The sequence below is a fragment of the Equus przewalskii genome, chromosome 22 (genome assembly GCF_037783145.1).
Source record: "Equus przewalskii isolate Varuska chromosome 22, EquPr2, whole genome shotgun sequence".
Lineage (NCBI taxonomy): Eukaryota > Metazoa > Chordata > Mammalia > Perissodactyla > Equidae > Equus > Equus przewalskii.
The window spans coordinates 47,753,430-47,769,507 of record NC_091852.1 but is presented as its reverse complement, the minus strand read 5'-3'; the positions used below and the strand labels follow the sequence as shown (position 1 = coordinate 47,769,507).

At 42.2% G+C, this 16,078-nt stretch overlaps 1 long non-coding RNA gene across 1 annotated transcript in view; it reads left to right on the top strand.

Annotated features, from left to right (window-relative positions):
- Positions 1-1,552: 1,552 nt before the first annotated feature.
- LOC139078629 (uncharacterized) overlaps positions 1,553-16,078 on the top strand; it is a 63,834-nt gene continuing 49,308 nt past the window's right edge. The window contains exon 1 of the long non-coding RNA XR_011531652.1: positions 1,553-1,847. This is a non-coding gene — a long non-coding RNA (uncharacterized lncRNA). The remainder of the gene's footprint in view (positions 1,848-16,078) is intronic.

The following is a 16,078-nucleotide window of genomic DNA, read 5'->3' as shown; positions in this document are numbered from 1 at the left end:
GTCTGGGGCTCAGGAAGTGACAGCCTAATGAGCTCCCCAGCTGATTCTAGTGCAGTTGGTCCACAGACCCTATCATAGCTGTGGGCTATGAAAGCTTTTAAGAACAGGGAGTGACATGACCCAATTTATTCTTTAGGAAGATAATTCTGCCAACTGTGTGGAAAATGGACTAACTTCACCAGCAGGGAAAACATATAGGAGGTTGCTGCAGGCATCCTGATGAGAGATGATGAGGGCTGGGGCTAAAGTGTTAGTGGGGATGGAGAGAAGGGCTGAATCTAAGAGACCTGTCTGGGTTAGAAGACATAGTTGACCTGGGCAGGAGAAGAATGAAGGCTGATTCTCAAGTGTGTAGCTGGCAAGAATGAGTGGTCAAGAATGGCTGACACTTGGCAACTATTTGTTGAATGAATGGATGAATAAATATAGGATAAAAAGTAGGTGAGATGGGGTAAGAAAGGAAAATTCCATTTTCGATGTGTCCATTGGAAGTCAATACAAGAGCTACAGACCTAGTATTTGTGAGGAGAGTTCACTCAGGTTTGGAGACATGGATTTGGAAGTGGTTCACACAGAGAGATTTTTGAAGCAATAGTAGAATCTGAGTGCTCATCAGAAGGTGTAAACCTTAAAGAGAAGAAAGGCAAGGATGTGAACCTTTTGGGGCTTTTAAGGGGCAGACAGAGGAAAACTAGCTGGCAGAGGGGAAAGTGGCCAAAAAGAAGTTGGGGGATTGAGAGGAGGAATGTTTTGAAAAGTTTTGAAAATAAAGGGAAGAAACAGTTTCAGAAATTATGTGTGTACGTGTGTGAGTGTGTTTGAATGTGTGTGTTTGTGTGTTTGTTGGAAGGCTGTATTGAAAGTGTGTTGTCAATCTGAATGCTGAAATATGTTCCACCAAAACTCTGTTCTCTAATGTTGTTTGCCAGTAGATTTAGCTCTCTCTTAAGATCATCCCTGAATCGTGATAGAAAAACCAGGTCAACAGCATAAAGGAAGATTTGTGGTCTTCCTATTTGCTATAACTCGAGGGCAGTACTTATTTCAAGGAAGCCCCATTTCCACTTATTTAGACATGAGGTGGGCTAGTGCATATTAACCCCGTCCCCACAGCATTTCTTTCTTTATGGCATTTAGGTTTGAATTAGCCTCGTTAGGATCTCTTTCTTATCCCTTAAGCTCCTACAGATTTTAAAGATCTACCCAGTGCCCATCTCATGTTTCTTTTGAAAATGATTGTTAACAAAAAAAAATCTGCAAATATGTTTGGCATAAACAAGTAACTCATTTTAATTTTAATTTTGATTTCTACCCCAGGCAAATACTTTTCAGATGGTTATTGGACATTTGTATTAATATTTTTTCTGTAAATTCCATTTGTCTGTCGGGGGACTCTGAGAGGTCTTTAGGATTGAAACTTGTATGTTCCTTATCTATTAAGGGCATTAATGACCCTTCATTACACTTGTCATAGTCATTTTTCCACATAGTCGTTAGCGCAGTGGTGGAAGGGAAGTGGTCTTCAGAGCAGGCTCTCCATCAGATTGTCAGGCTCACCAGCCAGGCTTCTTGGCCTCTGGCCCTCCTCCTTTTGCCTACATTTCTGTGAGATTCTCCAGCCAGGCCCAAGGCAGGTCTCCTTATATGGTCAATGCCTCTTGTAAACAAGGGGCCCCTAAAAATAAGCTGAGGCTGAGCTTGTGGATAGGTCTCAGCTGTATAAGCTTCCTTTCTTCTCCCCCTGAACTCAGGCAGACACACCTGGAACTACTGTGGCACCTGGGATGCTCCTTGCAGCCAACGCCAGGAGAATCGTCCTGGAGGCTTGTCTAGAAGAATACACGCAGGTATGCATGTTTGTTGGATAAACAGAACTCCAATTGTTTAAGTATAGACCTTTTCTTATGATGACTTCCTCTGAAGTGTTAAATTCACCATCAGATGATTATTTTAAAAAAATTAAATCTGAGCTCCCTTGGGGAGGTAAGAGCTAATATTGTATCATTTTTCAAATTTCATTTTCTAATAGTTTATTTTTGGTATTTTGTTTTTGTTGTATATTGACCTTGTTTACTGGTAAACTTAAGAAATTCACTTATTATAGACTGTCTTCTTTGAGAGAAGTGTTCTTAGTATTTCCTCTCCTTAAATGGAAGAATTGATCGGTGAAACCAACTGGATCTGAAGATTCTTTGGAAAGATTTTAAATGATGGATTCAGTGTCTTTAATAGCTAAAGCTTTATTCAGATTTTATGTTTCTTCCTGCATCACTTTTGGTAAGTTGTATTTTTCTAGGAGTTTGTCTATCTCATCTAAACTTTCAAATCTATTGGCGTAAAGTTGTGCTAATATCTTGTTAGTATCTCATTGATGTTTGCAGGCTCTGTAGTGAGGTCTCCATTTTTATTTCTGCTATTGGTAATCTGTGCCTTTCCTCTTTTTTCTTGATTAGTCTTGCTAAATAAAGCATTGTCAATTGTATCCGTCTTGAAGGGAAATCACTGAATGTCGGTCTCTTTCCAGGCCTCCCATCTTCAGGAGTCTTGGCTATTTAAGTCCTGGCTGCCTTGGCAGGCCCCAGCTCCTCTGTTTTCCCTTCCTAACTCTGTGAGAGTACTGGTTTCCCTGCCTCTCAGCATACATTCTCTGCCTAGCTTCTCAACACCCCCATGCCTCAACCCCCTACAACCCCGGCCACTGTAAGAATCATTACTCCCTTAAGGGGAAAAGAGATCAACAGAATATTGGACTCACTTGAGTGAGTTTCTCTTTTCTCTAGAATCTTGGGGCTTCAAATCCTGGTTAATTTGACAATTCTCTGATGTCTTTAAGCAGATGGCTTAAACTTCATACCATGTAACTATCATCCTCTAGTTCCCTCACCCTGCCATTCCTAGGCCACCATTAATCTACTTTCTGTATAGATTTGCCTATTCTTGACATTTCGTGTTAATGAAATTATATAAGATGTAGTCTTTTGTGGCTGGCTTCTTTCACTTAGCATGACGTTTCAAGGTTTATCTATGTTGTAACATGGATCAATACTTTATGCTTTGGCAAATCGTCATAATCCTTTCTGAGTTTGAATCAGCTTTCAACATTTTATACTTTGTGCTTTCAATCTCATAAAATATCTCTGAGTGTTCCCTTAACCTGAGGTCTATTTTTTTTTTAAAGATTTTATTTTTCCTTTTTTTCCCCAAAGCCCCCCCAGTACATAACTGTGTACTTCCAGTTGTGGGTCCTTCTAGCTGTGGCATGTGAGACGCCGCCTCACATGCCATGTCTGCACCCAGGATGCGAACCGGCAAAACCCTGCGCCGTTGTAGTGGAGTGTGCAAACTTAACCACTGGGCCATGGGGCCGGCCCCTAACCTGAGGTCTTTTTGCCAGTGTCATTTCTGTGACATCCTCTTGCTTTTGTCATAGCCATTTGTATTTGAGAGCATCATAATCACCTGCCATAACTAATCCTTGGCATCTAGGTTCCGATTTCCCAGCAGCCTCCTTATTTGTGTTAGCTGCTTCATCAGATAGCTTAATGTTAATCAACTCCTGCCGACATCTGAAATGATGAAACCAGCCTTAACTGGCAGTAAAAAGTTCTTCTTTGATCTCCCTGTATTTACTGTTTTCTTTCAATATGGTGGCTAACCTTAACTCTTTGGCCTGACTGCTCACCAAACTGATTGGGATTATTCTGTATTGCCTTCAATCCAAAGAAGTAAGTGCTCCATTTTAACCATAATTGGCTTGCTGTTCCTACTACAATTTAAACTAAAATATGTTGAAGCAACTTTACCTTGTTTTTATGCTCACTGAATTTTGTCAATGTAGTTTCTGCTGTAGGTTCATGAAAGCCTAGATCTCGTCCTGTCCTCGCTTTTCTGTTGTCATTTTAAAAAATCTTGGAATTGCATACATTTCCACTTCCAGCATCATCACTTCTTGTTTCTTTGCTGCACTTGAATCTTTGTTGTAAATGTTTCATGAATGTATCAGTGGGAGACAAGGAGGCAACACAATTATACTCTTTAGCGTCTGTGCAAGGACTGAATGACGGTACACGGTGGCCAGTCATGGACAGACCTTGAAAGAAGTGATGTGACTGGTCACTGGTCATGATGCCCATCTGTTACTTGTGTAGTGATTTGTGGACTGAAGGTTAGCAGCAAAGGTTGTACCTTATGTGATTACTCAGGTTAATGTACGTGGTAACTGAAGTTTGAATTGTCTTATTGAATGACTGGTTTATTTAACTAAACCATGGTAACAGAAATTTGTACATTTTGGGACTGTGCAAAGCGAGGGATGCGTGTAATCTATTTCAATGAATCACCTGTCTTTAAACCTCATCTACTTAATATCTTGCGTCTCAAACTCACTCTAAACATTTTGAGTTAGAGTCTTGAGGCTGTACCATTCTAGCCTTTGAATTTAAAGGTTGTGATAGCTGTTCTGATCCCTGTGATTGTCCTCTCAAATGAGGTCTGCTCCTTGCCTTCTATCTCCATTGATGAGGCCTTGAAAAGCTCTGCCTCTGATATATGTGGTTTCCTTCTGTGGATGAAACAGCAAATCCTTCTTTATCTCTGATATCTCCTGTCCTCTCTCTGTTTATGTCCTTGTGGTTTAGAACTGCCCTCCAGAAACACATGGCAGCCTTACTTGGCTTTATAGCTCTTCTCTTCCAGCCAGGATCAAAGTTTTGCCTCAGCACCCTCAGCGTCAGCTAGCTAGACCCTGCCTTTCTAATGAATAACTCATAAACACCAAAGGCATTGTCTTCCCTGAAGAATGCCTCATGGCAGCTGTTACAACCTCTTTCAAACCTCAGGCCAATCTGGGTTTTTTCCCCCTTTAAGAATCTAAGTTTCAAAAACTCTTCTGTAGTATTTAACATGAGCTTCAAAGGCTCACAAAGGGAAAAAAAGTTCCTGAAGAGGTTCTGTCTCTCCTTTTTCTTTGGAACCTTTGAGACATTTTCAATGTGACAAAATCGGTTTTAAAGGGATCTGGAGAGATTCCCTGAGGTTCTTTTGTGCCTCCAAGCTCTCAGAACATAGCTAGGCACACGGGAAGCATTTAACAAATGCTTGTCACTTTACTGATTGACATGACAAGCTACAGGCATACTTTGATTTACACATAAATTTATTTCTGAAAATTGATTTTTGAGGATGAGAGGGAGACATGATGCTGGGTTGGCAGGAGATAAAGAAAACCTGCTCTGAGTGGATTCCTAACGTGAATCCTCCTCACCGTGAAAACTCACCACATCTTTCTCATGATGCTTTTGAAAATGAGTAGTTTGCAGGGGAAAATATCTATTGTTTAACTTCATATTTTAAATATTTGCTTTAAATGCGATAGCTATCTATTAGTGGAAAACTTTTGCAGTCAAAACAAAGGATTGGTATTTAAAAAGATAAAGCCATGAGACTTGGGAAAAGGTATTGCGGCTAGTTCTCTGGAGGGAAAAAGCATGAAACCCAATGGGAATTTCTCCTGGGGACATCCTGATGGCCACACTGTCAAGTCCTCCCACTAGTTGGAAGTTCGGGCTATTTTCCTTTTCCTTTTTACTCTCCTATGATAACTGTGAATGCGGTAGACACCTCAGTGGGTATGTAGTCGGGTGGCCTCCTCCTTCTGCTGTTATTTCTGAGCAGCCGAAGGGCTAGTTGAAGATGGGATCAAGTCCACTGAGCAGTCTTGTCTTTGTTTTCTAGACCCCCTCGCGGAGAAGGGGACCCTGCACACACGGGGTGTCTAGAAGTGTTTAGGGAGTGATTACATCATTCTTTCTTTAACAGTTGCTAAGATCCCCTCGGGGAGAATCAAAGGTCGGTTACAAGACCAGTTCAGGGCCCAACAGGAAAGCTCTGGGAGCTCATGGTGCCACGTCATGCGCTTGGATTCAGGAACAGAAAAGCATGACTCTGGGAACTTCTCTGTGACATGGTTCATCACCTGACGGATTATCCGTGGGTACAGTGGCAGCTGCACACAATGAAAGTCTCACGTGACACCAGCGCTAATTCCACGTCCAAGCAGCACGGTTCAGGGTTCCTCAGTGCGACCTGAATTCGGTTTTGTTCATTCATGTTAGTTTATGTTTTAGATGAAGAGTTTCTAGAAAGCAGGGTTCAGGGCTGTTATGGGCTAAACTGTGTACCCCCGCAATTCACATGATGAAATCATAATGCCCAGTACCTCAGAATGTGACTGTATCGGATCATAGGGCCTTTTAAAGATCTCCTTAAGGTAAGATGAAGTCATATGGGTGGGCCCTAATCCAAGTATGACTGGTCCTTATAACAAAAGGAGATTAGCACAGACATGCGCGGGGGAAGATCATGTGAAAAAACTGCACAAAGACGGCCCTCTACAAGCCAAGGAGAGACGCTTCCGAATAAAACTAACCCAGCTGACACTGCGATCTTGCGCTTCTAGCCTCTAGAACTGTGAAGAAAGAAATTCCTGTTGTTTAAGCCAGCCAGGCTGTGGTATTTCTTGTGACGGCCCTAGAAAATGAGTACAAGGTCCATCCAATTTCTATGAAGAGCGTCAAGTCTCAAGACCATGTATAAAAGAGATACATTTAATGGGGCAGGTAGAAATGCAACAGATGGACAGAATTTTTATTTCTTCTCCCTTTTAGTGGCAGATATGGCATGTAAAAGTCAGGAACTGAATCACACAGGATTGTAGATTTATTGTCCTTTATTTTACATCTGGAGACCTCTCAACTCCCTCAGAAATAAGTCTTTAGTGGGAGGTGGGGGCAGGAGGGACTTCCGGGCCACTTTGATCCCATTAAGGGCTTAGTGGAGATTACGTTGAGAAACGACTTTGGAGAGAGATTTGGGAATGATCGTTGTCTACTCTTGTCTAGGCTAAGCGGTGATTTTGAACAGCATAGTCTATAGCGGCACCTTGGTCTCATCGATGTTCAGGGAAAAATAAGGTGGTAATAACAGAACATGCGGTGTGTATCTGGCTTCCCCCCACTCCCTGTGGTAGGGCTTCCTGCCCTGCTGTCACTCTCCCTACCTCCTCTTTAGAGCGATTCTCCTGTATCTTCATGAACTCTATCACTGTCTATCGAATTACCATTCTTTAACAATTTAAAGACCTGTTTAATACACTTTATAAGTTTTAAATTAGTATGAATGCTAATTTGTTTACATATACTTCATAAGACTAATATAACCACAGTAAGAGAAAATTTGGAAAACAGATAAAAGAAAAAAACCCCACAACACCCAGAGTCCCCTCATTCCAAGGCAAGTGTTATCATTTGATTGATATTCCTTTCAACTTATTATCCCATGAATGGGAACTTTTCTCCAAAGCTGTAATTCTAATATATACACAAGTTTCTATACACCTTAAGAAGAAAAAAAAAGATGGTATCATGAGCCTTTGTCAACAGTGCAAAAGATTTTCTTCAACGTCATGTTAGTGATGGGTAATAGAACGTTGAGTTGACACAGTAGTTTACTTATCAGTTTCCCAATTCTTGGACATTCAGGTTTTTTCTAATTCTTTGAAGATAAAGGACTATAAACAGCATGGACCTCTTTGACAATGGATGTCTTTGAACATACTTTTGTTTTTTCTGTTTTGCATCTCTTGGAACACATCCCATTGGTCAATTCCCAGTGGCGTCGAGGGGCTTGCTCATTTTTGTGCAGGGCCTCAGAGTACGATCTGCTATTGGCAGTAGGCTGTCTTACAGAGAATTTCTATCTGGGGCCACTCTTCTTAGTCGAACCTCTGCCAAGATCCCCGGTGGCTCGGAAGACTGCTGCTGCCTTCGGGGGAGTCATCTATTTAGTTCACAGCTAGCGCGCTTTGCCTAAGGAGGTTGCAGGATTGGTCTGGTGAAATTCAGGGATAAAGATGAGACCAGATGGGGTGTGTCTAAGACTCACCTGAGGAGTTGCTGGAAGTGTCTGGGGTACTTCAGGTCCTCAGTGACACCAGGAATCAGTGAAGGGGAGTGTGAGCACAGGAAAGGGGGCGCAGAGCAGCAGCGCTGTCACACTGACCAGGGAGGAGACCCTGGGTGTGGGGGACTCAGTGAGCAGGTCACTGGGCTGTGAGTCTTGCTTGGGGAACAAGACATCAGATTTTCCCCAACCCACCATATTTCCTTTGTTCTGAATAACCTGATTGTTGTTTGGCTGCTCCAGTGTTTTGATACCAAGATGGTGGCGATGCACCATGTAACTCATGGTGTTTGCCTCTTTATTCCAGCTCTGAGGAGGCTGCTCAAGAAAGAACACAGGGCCCCCCACTATACTTGACGGGCTGACTTCACTCCCGAGGCCGTTTTACTTTCTTATTTTTATTTGCTCTTTGCTTCTTCTTTTCATTTTGGATTTATATTCTCCTGTAACAGGTTTGCATAGTTCTTAGTAGCCTTAAATTTGTTTTGGGATAAGTCAAGGTTTGAATGAAACATGAATGATTGGCTTTCTGGGTTGAAAAATTGGTCTGGTCCATGTAGTTTATATCCGTTTGTGGCCTGGATTATTCTGCTAAGTGTTACAATTTAATAATTTAGAATTTTGGAACTGAGCCCTTTTAATACTTAGTAACTATTGGGGAAGCTCTGGAAGGCAAGGACCTCTTCATCTTTGAAGTCCTCACAAAACTGAGACTAAGTCTTTGCACAAAGCGGGAGCTCCAGACATGTCTGTGGAGTCGAATACTCTCACCTCCAAACAAGCTTGAGAAATAAAGATGTCAAGGCGCCCTCATCTGAGAATCAGAAGCAATCCTGCTAATAAATATGTATAGGGTTGGTAACCTTTACCAAAGACTCCACTCACTCAGTGAGGGCAAGGGAAGCCCTGCCCACCAGAGGCGTCACACTAGGCTCTGGTCTAAATTCCGTCTGCAATCAGAGGAGCTTTGTTAACGTTCAGATCGAAAGGTTTTTGTATGAAGATCGCCATGAAGATTGTGCTTACTTTTAATTTGGTAAATGTCATTTCTAGTCAGTTGTTTGAAATTAAATCTTTTTTTTTAATGCTTCCTTTTTTTTTTTTTGGTGAAGATTGGTCCTGAGCTAACATCTGTTGCCAATCTTCCTCCTTTTTTTTTTCTCCTTCTCTTCCCAAAGCCCCAGTACATGGTTGTATATCCTAGTTGTAGGTCATTCTAGTTCATCTGTATGGGATGCCACCACAGCATGGCTTGATGTGCCCCGTGTAGGTCCGCGCCGAGGATCCCAACCCCAGGCCACCGAAGTGGAACAAGAACTTAACCACTTGGCAGCAGGGCCAGCCCCCTAAATCTTTATGACAGTAAGAAACATCCAAATATTTCATATATGATGAGAATAAGGGCCAAAGCTTGTAGTTATGGCAGGCTGAGAGTCTCTGACTTGAGGTGAAACTCTGATTCCTTTGGAAATCCCTTCTAACACTCCAGTACGTTTCTAAAATTTCCTCCAGTGGCTCAAATAATTTTGAGAGCATATGTAGGCCAAGCCATTTGAACATTTAAAAATAATAACTATAATTTGGGTATCCAGCTCATTACTGTGATATTCCTTGAGAACAAAGGCACAAAAAAGGATTTTTTTTAAAAAAGGTGAATTCCGTTCAGGAATGACTTCAATTCTTTCCTACACTAGATTGATGAGGGTGTTAAAACCCCCCCAGTGTCGGAGCTCTTCCGAGTGGTTTCCCTCCGCGTTTGCTGCGCAGTAGCCCTGATCAGGAGAAAGGGTTAAATAGCTCCGCAGTGGTCATGTTTTTCTCGCTTGCTCTTTGCTCTGCACTTTCTCATCGTTATCGCTCGTGCTTTCTCAGCCTGTCTCTATTGTTAATAAAACAGTGTCTTTCTTTTGGTGAAGGGTTTGGTGGGACACGTGGCCCCTGGATTCCTGATGGTGGACAGATATTCACTCATAGTCTGTCTGCTGCTGGCAAAACGGTGCTGTGAAACTGGGCAGCCAAGGTGCAGGGTGTTGCTGCCTGAGCATCTGCACAGGACACGCACTGTCAGCCGCGGTCGCCGCACAGGAAGTGAGGGCTGTATGAGATAATGTTCCACGCCTGTGTGTAACCCTGATGGAGTGGTGGCTATGACTGGAATAAAATTAACTCTGAGGTGAGACTAGAGCGTTAGCTCTACGTGTGAAAGTCCTTCACTGTTATTCATGTTCAATCTAGTGTAGGAAAGAATTGAAGTCAGAAGTGGTACAAAGTGCCACAGGATGTCATTGATGTGGTTAAGTTGATAAAAGCAAGGACTTTTCAAATAGTAGAATCATCCCAGACTTTGTAAAAAGAAAGGGAGTGACCATGAATATCTTTTGTATCACAAGTTTTCTGGTCATCTTGTGGCAAAAGAATGGTCCTTCTTAAAGATGAGTTATACATCTTTCTCTTTCAACAAATATTCCAAATTCACTGACGTTTTCTGTGATACTTGCAGCTATTTAAAAAAAAGAGTTTGTTCTGTTTCTTCGAGGCAAAGTTGACATTTTATCCAGGAGAGAGAAAGTATCTGCCTTCCAAAAGAACTCTTGCTATGGAGAGAACATCTTGAAATGGATGCTCGGAAATTTTTGTGTTGTAGAGTTGAAGGAAGTCTCTTAAGACAATGATAATAAATGAATAATAAAAAATTTAAATATTTTACTAATAATTTTGTTCTAGAGAATAAAAGGGTTTTTATATTAGTCATAAATTAAAATATTAAAAATATTTTAACTTGCATTTGAAATGTTTGAAAGATTAATAATTATATTCATGTAATTTACAAATAAATATAATTATGAATGCAATTTATAAATAAAAACATATCTATTGAAGGTATAGTTAAGCCTTTTTACTGATAGGGATGCACAATCAAAAAGGTTCAGAGATCACTGCTGTGTACACACATCTGTGTCTCAATCCCAGATTCCTGGGAAAGAGAAGCTGATTGGCCTGATTGGTCAGATGTGCACCTCTGATCCAGTCAGCTGTGGCCCCAGGAGGAGGCTGGCGTATTACAGGCATCCTGAGTATCTAAGTATCCTTGCTCCCAGTCACGACATTACATGATTTCATGAGGAAGCAACATTTATCATCACATGAAAATACTCACCGTTCAGCTTGCAGAATTTGTCTCCTCTCAAGTATCAACCCTGCTTAAGGCCAGCACTTGCCTCTCCTCGCCCATCAGCATAGTTTTCCAGTCAGTTTCACTGATGGATATTGCTACCTTCAACAGCGTAAATGCAAACTCAGTGAGAATAGGTTGTGACGTGAAATTGTCACTCTTGCAAACGTTGCAGGATTTCATGAAGTTGAAGAAAATGATATAGGAATACTGCTCAAATCACACACAAATGAGGTTTGGGAAAGTCAGGAAGGTTACAACTGAAGAGAAAACCAATAGGGTTATGACTTGACAGATCTTCAAAGCAAATGATTTGAATATCAAAGGATGTTGATTTTGATAAGTGAATATGTCCTTGAGTATTTTTTCTAGAAGTGACCATCTTTATATCTTATGACAAAAGCTGACCATGAAGTGAAGGATATTATATAAGGCTACTATACTCTTTTTCTTGGGAGAGTTATGTCCCCTCACATAAATATTTGAGTTGTTCAAAGACTTAGTACATAGTCATGTCAATTAGATTCTAATTAAAAAAAGTAAGATAAAACAAACCTATTTTCTTAAATTTTAATTTCATTTCTTAAAGAAGCAGCCCCAGTCAAATGTTCTCCCGCAGTCATCTACTACAGGATTTTTTCCGTATTTGAGGATCTGATGCTCAGCTTACTGGTTGTAGGGCTGGCCTTCCCAAGAGCTGTGGGCGGGAAGTGGTATTCCTGTACCCAGCCCTTTGCACCTTCTTTGAATAACCCCTGATCATTTGCCTCTTCAAACCTGACCCCGCTTGAACCCTAATCCTTCAGGGTCCTCCTAGGTGTCTCATTTGCTGATGTGAAAAATTAATTTGAGCCAAGGTGTTTATAAAAGACAATAGCTGAAAAGGTTATTCCTTCCTGAAAATACCTTCTCTTGAACAGCAGCCCTCAGCGTCTAAAACTGAGAGGGGGAAATAGGAGAGGCTTGGGGATTGTGAGAGAGGCTTATGGGCAGGGGAACCCTTTCTGCAACCTGCCATCTATAAGTGCCCTATCTTTGCCCTTTGCAGGAGGCCAGCTCTGCTGTCAGTTTGTCTCTGCACCATCAACTCCAATACCCCTGTGGACCCCTGAGGTGGGATCTTTGCACACTCATCCCTGCATTGTCATTTTGGCCTTAACCATCCCACAGAGCAGGAATGGGAAATAGATTTCATTTCATGTGCTAGCTCTGATCCACTGGGAGCGTCTGCCTGGAGAACTGCAGAGAGAAGGTTTCTGGGACGATGCCTGGCTCAGCAGGAAAGATTGTAGTGAATGATTAGTGATGTCTGCTGTGGTCACTGGAGATGGGAGGGTAGCACTCATGCCACGTTTTTGCTATCTTTGTCCTAGACTGTGCCATGGCAGTGAATGTTCCTGCACCACATCAGGGAAGTCATTTGTCACCATTTAGTTCTTGACTGTTTACCAAGACTCAGGGTTTACTGTTGAGTTCTTGTGACCCCCAGCAGGTCCCAGTGTGCACCTATGACTGTTCATATAAGATTACTAGCACCATCTTGCTGTACACAGAATGGCTCTTTATTCCTACTTATTATGGTAAATACAACTGACTTCACTAAAGAGAGCCTTGCTTTCATTAGAGAGCACCAAGGTATGAAATTGTCAAGCATCTTGCTCTAGATACCAAGAATATTGCAGATTTGGTCATTCATCCTTTAAAACATACCCAGAGCAGACATTTCTGTACAGCTCAAGCTTAGGAAAGATATTATCATTTTTTTCCCCCTGTCACTTCCAACACGATGTGCTCTTATACCTTCTCCACTGTCAGAGAAATTTGAGGAGCTTTCACAGTTAGGAGCTTCAGGGACAATTCTGTTAGGAAAAAACCCCAGGGGGAAACAATAAAGGTTAAAGGCCCTTATTTTAGCCAATACGTGCAAGGACGTTGGGAAGTAAAGGTTTGCTGTAGTTTTATCGGACTCTAGTTAGCTTCGCCCCTGAGCCCTAAGGTCCCTAGAGGAATGAGGTGTGCCTCATTGCTGTGTCATCTTTTTAAAGCCTGCACTCTCCTGGGACGGTCTCAGAGCACTGCTGTGGTTCAGATAATATACAGCCCAGCATTTAAAAGTAATTTCCAAAGTTCTCCGCCCTTTACTTGCCTTTCTTGATTTCCACAGTTGAGACACGGAAGCCACAGGAATATATCTTCAACACCTCCTTTTCTCTTCCCTCTATTTCCCTTACACTGCAGCAGCCCCATCTCCCTGACCGCAGCCTCCCTCCAACAACCACCCCATACCCCACCAGCTCTTGCCCCTATGCCTCTTGTCATCCTCACCACTCCTTCACATTACAAGGTCCCAAGAGCTTATTTAGCAAAGCAGGACCATCCGGGGTGAGGAGGATCAAGACAGAATTCTCTGAAGCATGGGAGGAGGAGAAAGGCTGGGAATCCACATCCGTGGGTGGTTTCCCTCTTACCGTGTACTGTGTACACTCACTCTCAGGTTGTCAGATCCTGGGTTGTGTTGTAGCCACTGGGGAAGGAGGATGGGGTGGCAGCTGTCCCCCTGGGCGATCTGCCTTTGGGCTGTCATCGCTCCTGCTGCGTCTCTGAGGGTAGAGCGCCATTGCTCTGGGCCATGTGTTTCGGTCACTCGCTCTGGGTGCCGCCCATCTGCTCCTGAGATTGTTTGTCACGGCCTCTTTCCCGCTGGCACTAGCGGATGTCCGTTTGGGACGGCTGTCTTTCTCTCCACTCCTCCTCCGCCCTGGTCTGGAGTGGGTCTTGAGTTTGCACATCCAGTTGGTAGTTCAGGTCCAAAGTCTAGATTATCACAATGTGAGGCGATTTGGAGCTACCAGTCCTCACAGGAGGGTCAACTACAGTTAAGAGCCTCACTAACTAGTCCATCGCTTTTACGGCCCCTGCTTTGTGTCACCCCCAGAACTGCCTCTCAACCCAACCCTGACCTCACTTTAGGTGCCGCATCTCAGGTGGATTTGAAGGTTTTCTCTACTACCGCCAGCCCCCGCTCCTTAACCGAGTCTTCTTCTGTTCGTCTGCTCTTCTCAGGGGGATTTCCCTTCGCCTGCTGATTCTTGATCTCAAGCCTTTTCTTTCTTTTTCTAAACAAAACATTTCCTTGTTATATAAGGAAGCCAAAGATGCATGCTCACTATAGAAATTAGGAAAATACAAAAAAGTGCTAAGACAAACCATCCACAGTCATCCACAATCCTAGAAATAACCAAAGTTCGGTGAACTTCCGTTGCTTTTACATAATTGCAAATTTGCTGTATATTCAGATCTGTATTCTGTTTTTTCTCCTTTTCTTTTCTTCTGATTTAGTCTGTACCAACCCCAGCAAAGTCCTGTTGCTGTTACTACATTGTTATTTGCGTGTGCACGTACATGTGCGTGCATGCACACACACACATATGTGTGTGTGCCCACACACACTGTAAGTGGTGTCTTTGGGTCTGGTGCTGAACTCCTGTCCACTCTACAACCCGATTCACAAAACTCTACATTTTGTCCTCCTTTTACCAGACAATAATTTTTTTCTTACCTGTTCGGTCCCCCCTTCTCAACCTTTATGGATATATATGGATTCTGCTTGATTAAAGGAATTATTATAGGATGTCTAAAGCCCAACTTTAAATTTGGGAACAGGTATTACTATGAACACATAAGAGGGAGGCCCATTTTTTCATAATTGCCTATTGATCCACGTCCTGTGGTATTTAGAACCTCAGTCTCCACTCTCCTCAGCCTTGGCTCAATTGCTTATTCCTCAGAGCCTGCAGCCTCCATCAATTGCTAGGAAACAGGGTCTGAGCACCCAAGGAGAGTTTCCTGTTATTCGCTTGTAAAATGACAGCACGGAGATTTGATAAAAGCTGAATGAATTTTTAGTCTAGGGTGTTCTGTTCTTAAGCTATAATTGCTGTTTTCCCTTTAACTCTAGAAGTGATTCTGCCAAACAAAAGAAACTTCAGTCTTCATGTGCATATTATTATTATTTTATAAAAAAAATTCTCCTTTAAATGTGTGATTTAAAAAAGATTTCTGTATCATTAAAGGCGATTTTCTTTTGTCTTGGGATTGGTTTTATAGGAATATCAAAGGGGGAAAATTCACCTTAAAAGTGAACCTCTTGGGGTGCATTTATTCCACAAAGTGAGGTACACCTGATTGCAGTAAATATAGAGAAGACCATGAAATAGCCAATTTGAAAGTAATTCCAGAATTTAAAAATGCTAAGTCAAACTCTTGGTTATTTAAGTGTATTACCTATGTGATCTTCAAAATTTAATATTGCCGAGAGCAGCATAAGAGAGTAAGGATTCAGTGGTATTTTGGAGGGATTTCGGTTAGACACTAGAAGCTTTGCAAAATTCAGAGAAACCAGTATCCACCGTCATTGACAAGAGAAGCCTAATCTCGGGCTGTGTAATCAGAGAGCAGACGACGTCTCCTTGTATTACCCTTCAAGGAATCAACTTCGTGATTCAGGCAGCCCTCATTCTAATCAGCCACATGCCCTGCAGGTGACAAATTGAGTATTTTAATCTGGATAAGGGATGTTGTTATAAGATTAATAGAAAATAAATATGGTTTCATGAGCTGTGTTTTTCTTGCTGTCATGTATGCTCCAATGAGCGAAATTCTACTTATTCCAGTGGAAAGATCAGGTTGGACGTGCACTACACTGAATAGCCATAGGGTATTTATTGTGTCCCACATTTTTTTCCTTTGCACTAGAGCTGTAACTTGAAGTGACTGATGGATAGATGCCGGAGATACCCATAGATCACGCATATCCTGGGGCATGCGTGAGTGAACTAGAAAGGGAATCGGGTAGAAGGGGTGAAATGAACCTTGGCTGTACTGAGTCCTTGCTGTGCTGAGTCCAGGTGGTGTTGGTCCAGTAGAGCGTAACCTCGCTTATTGCCC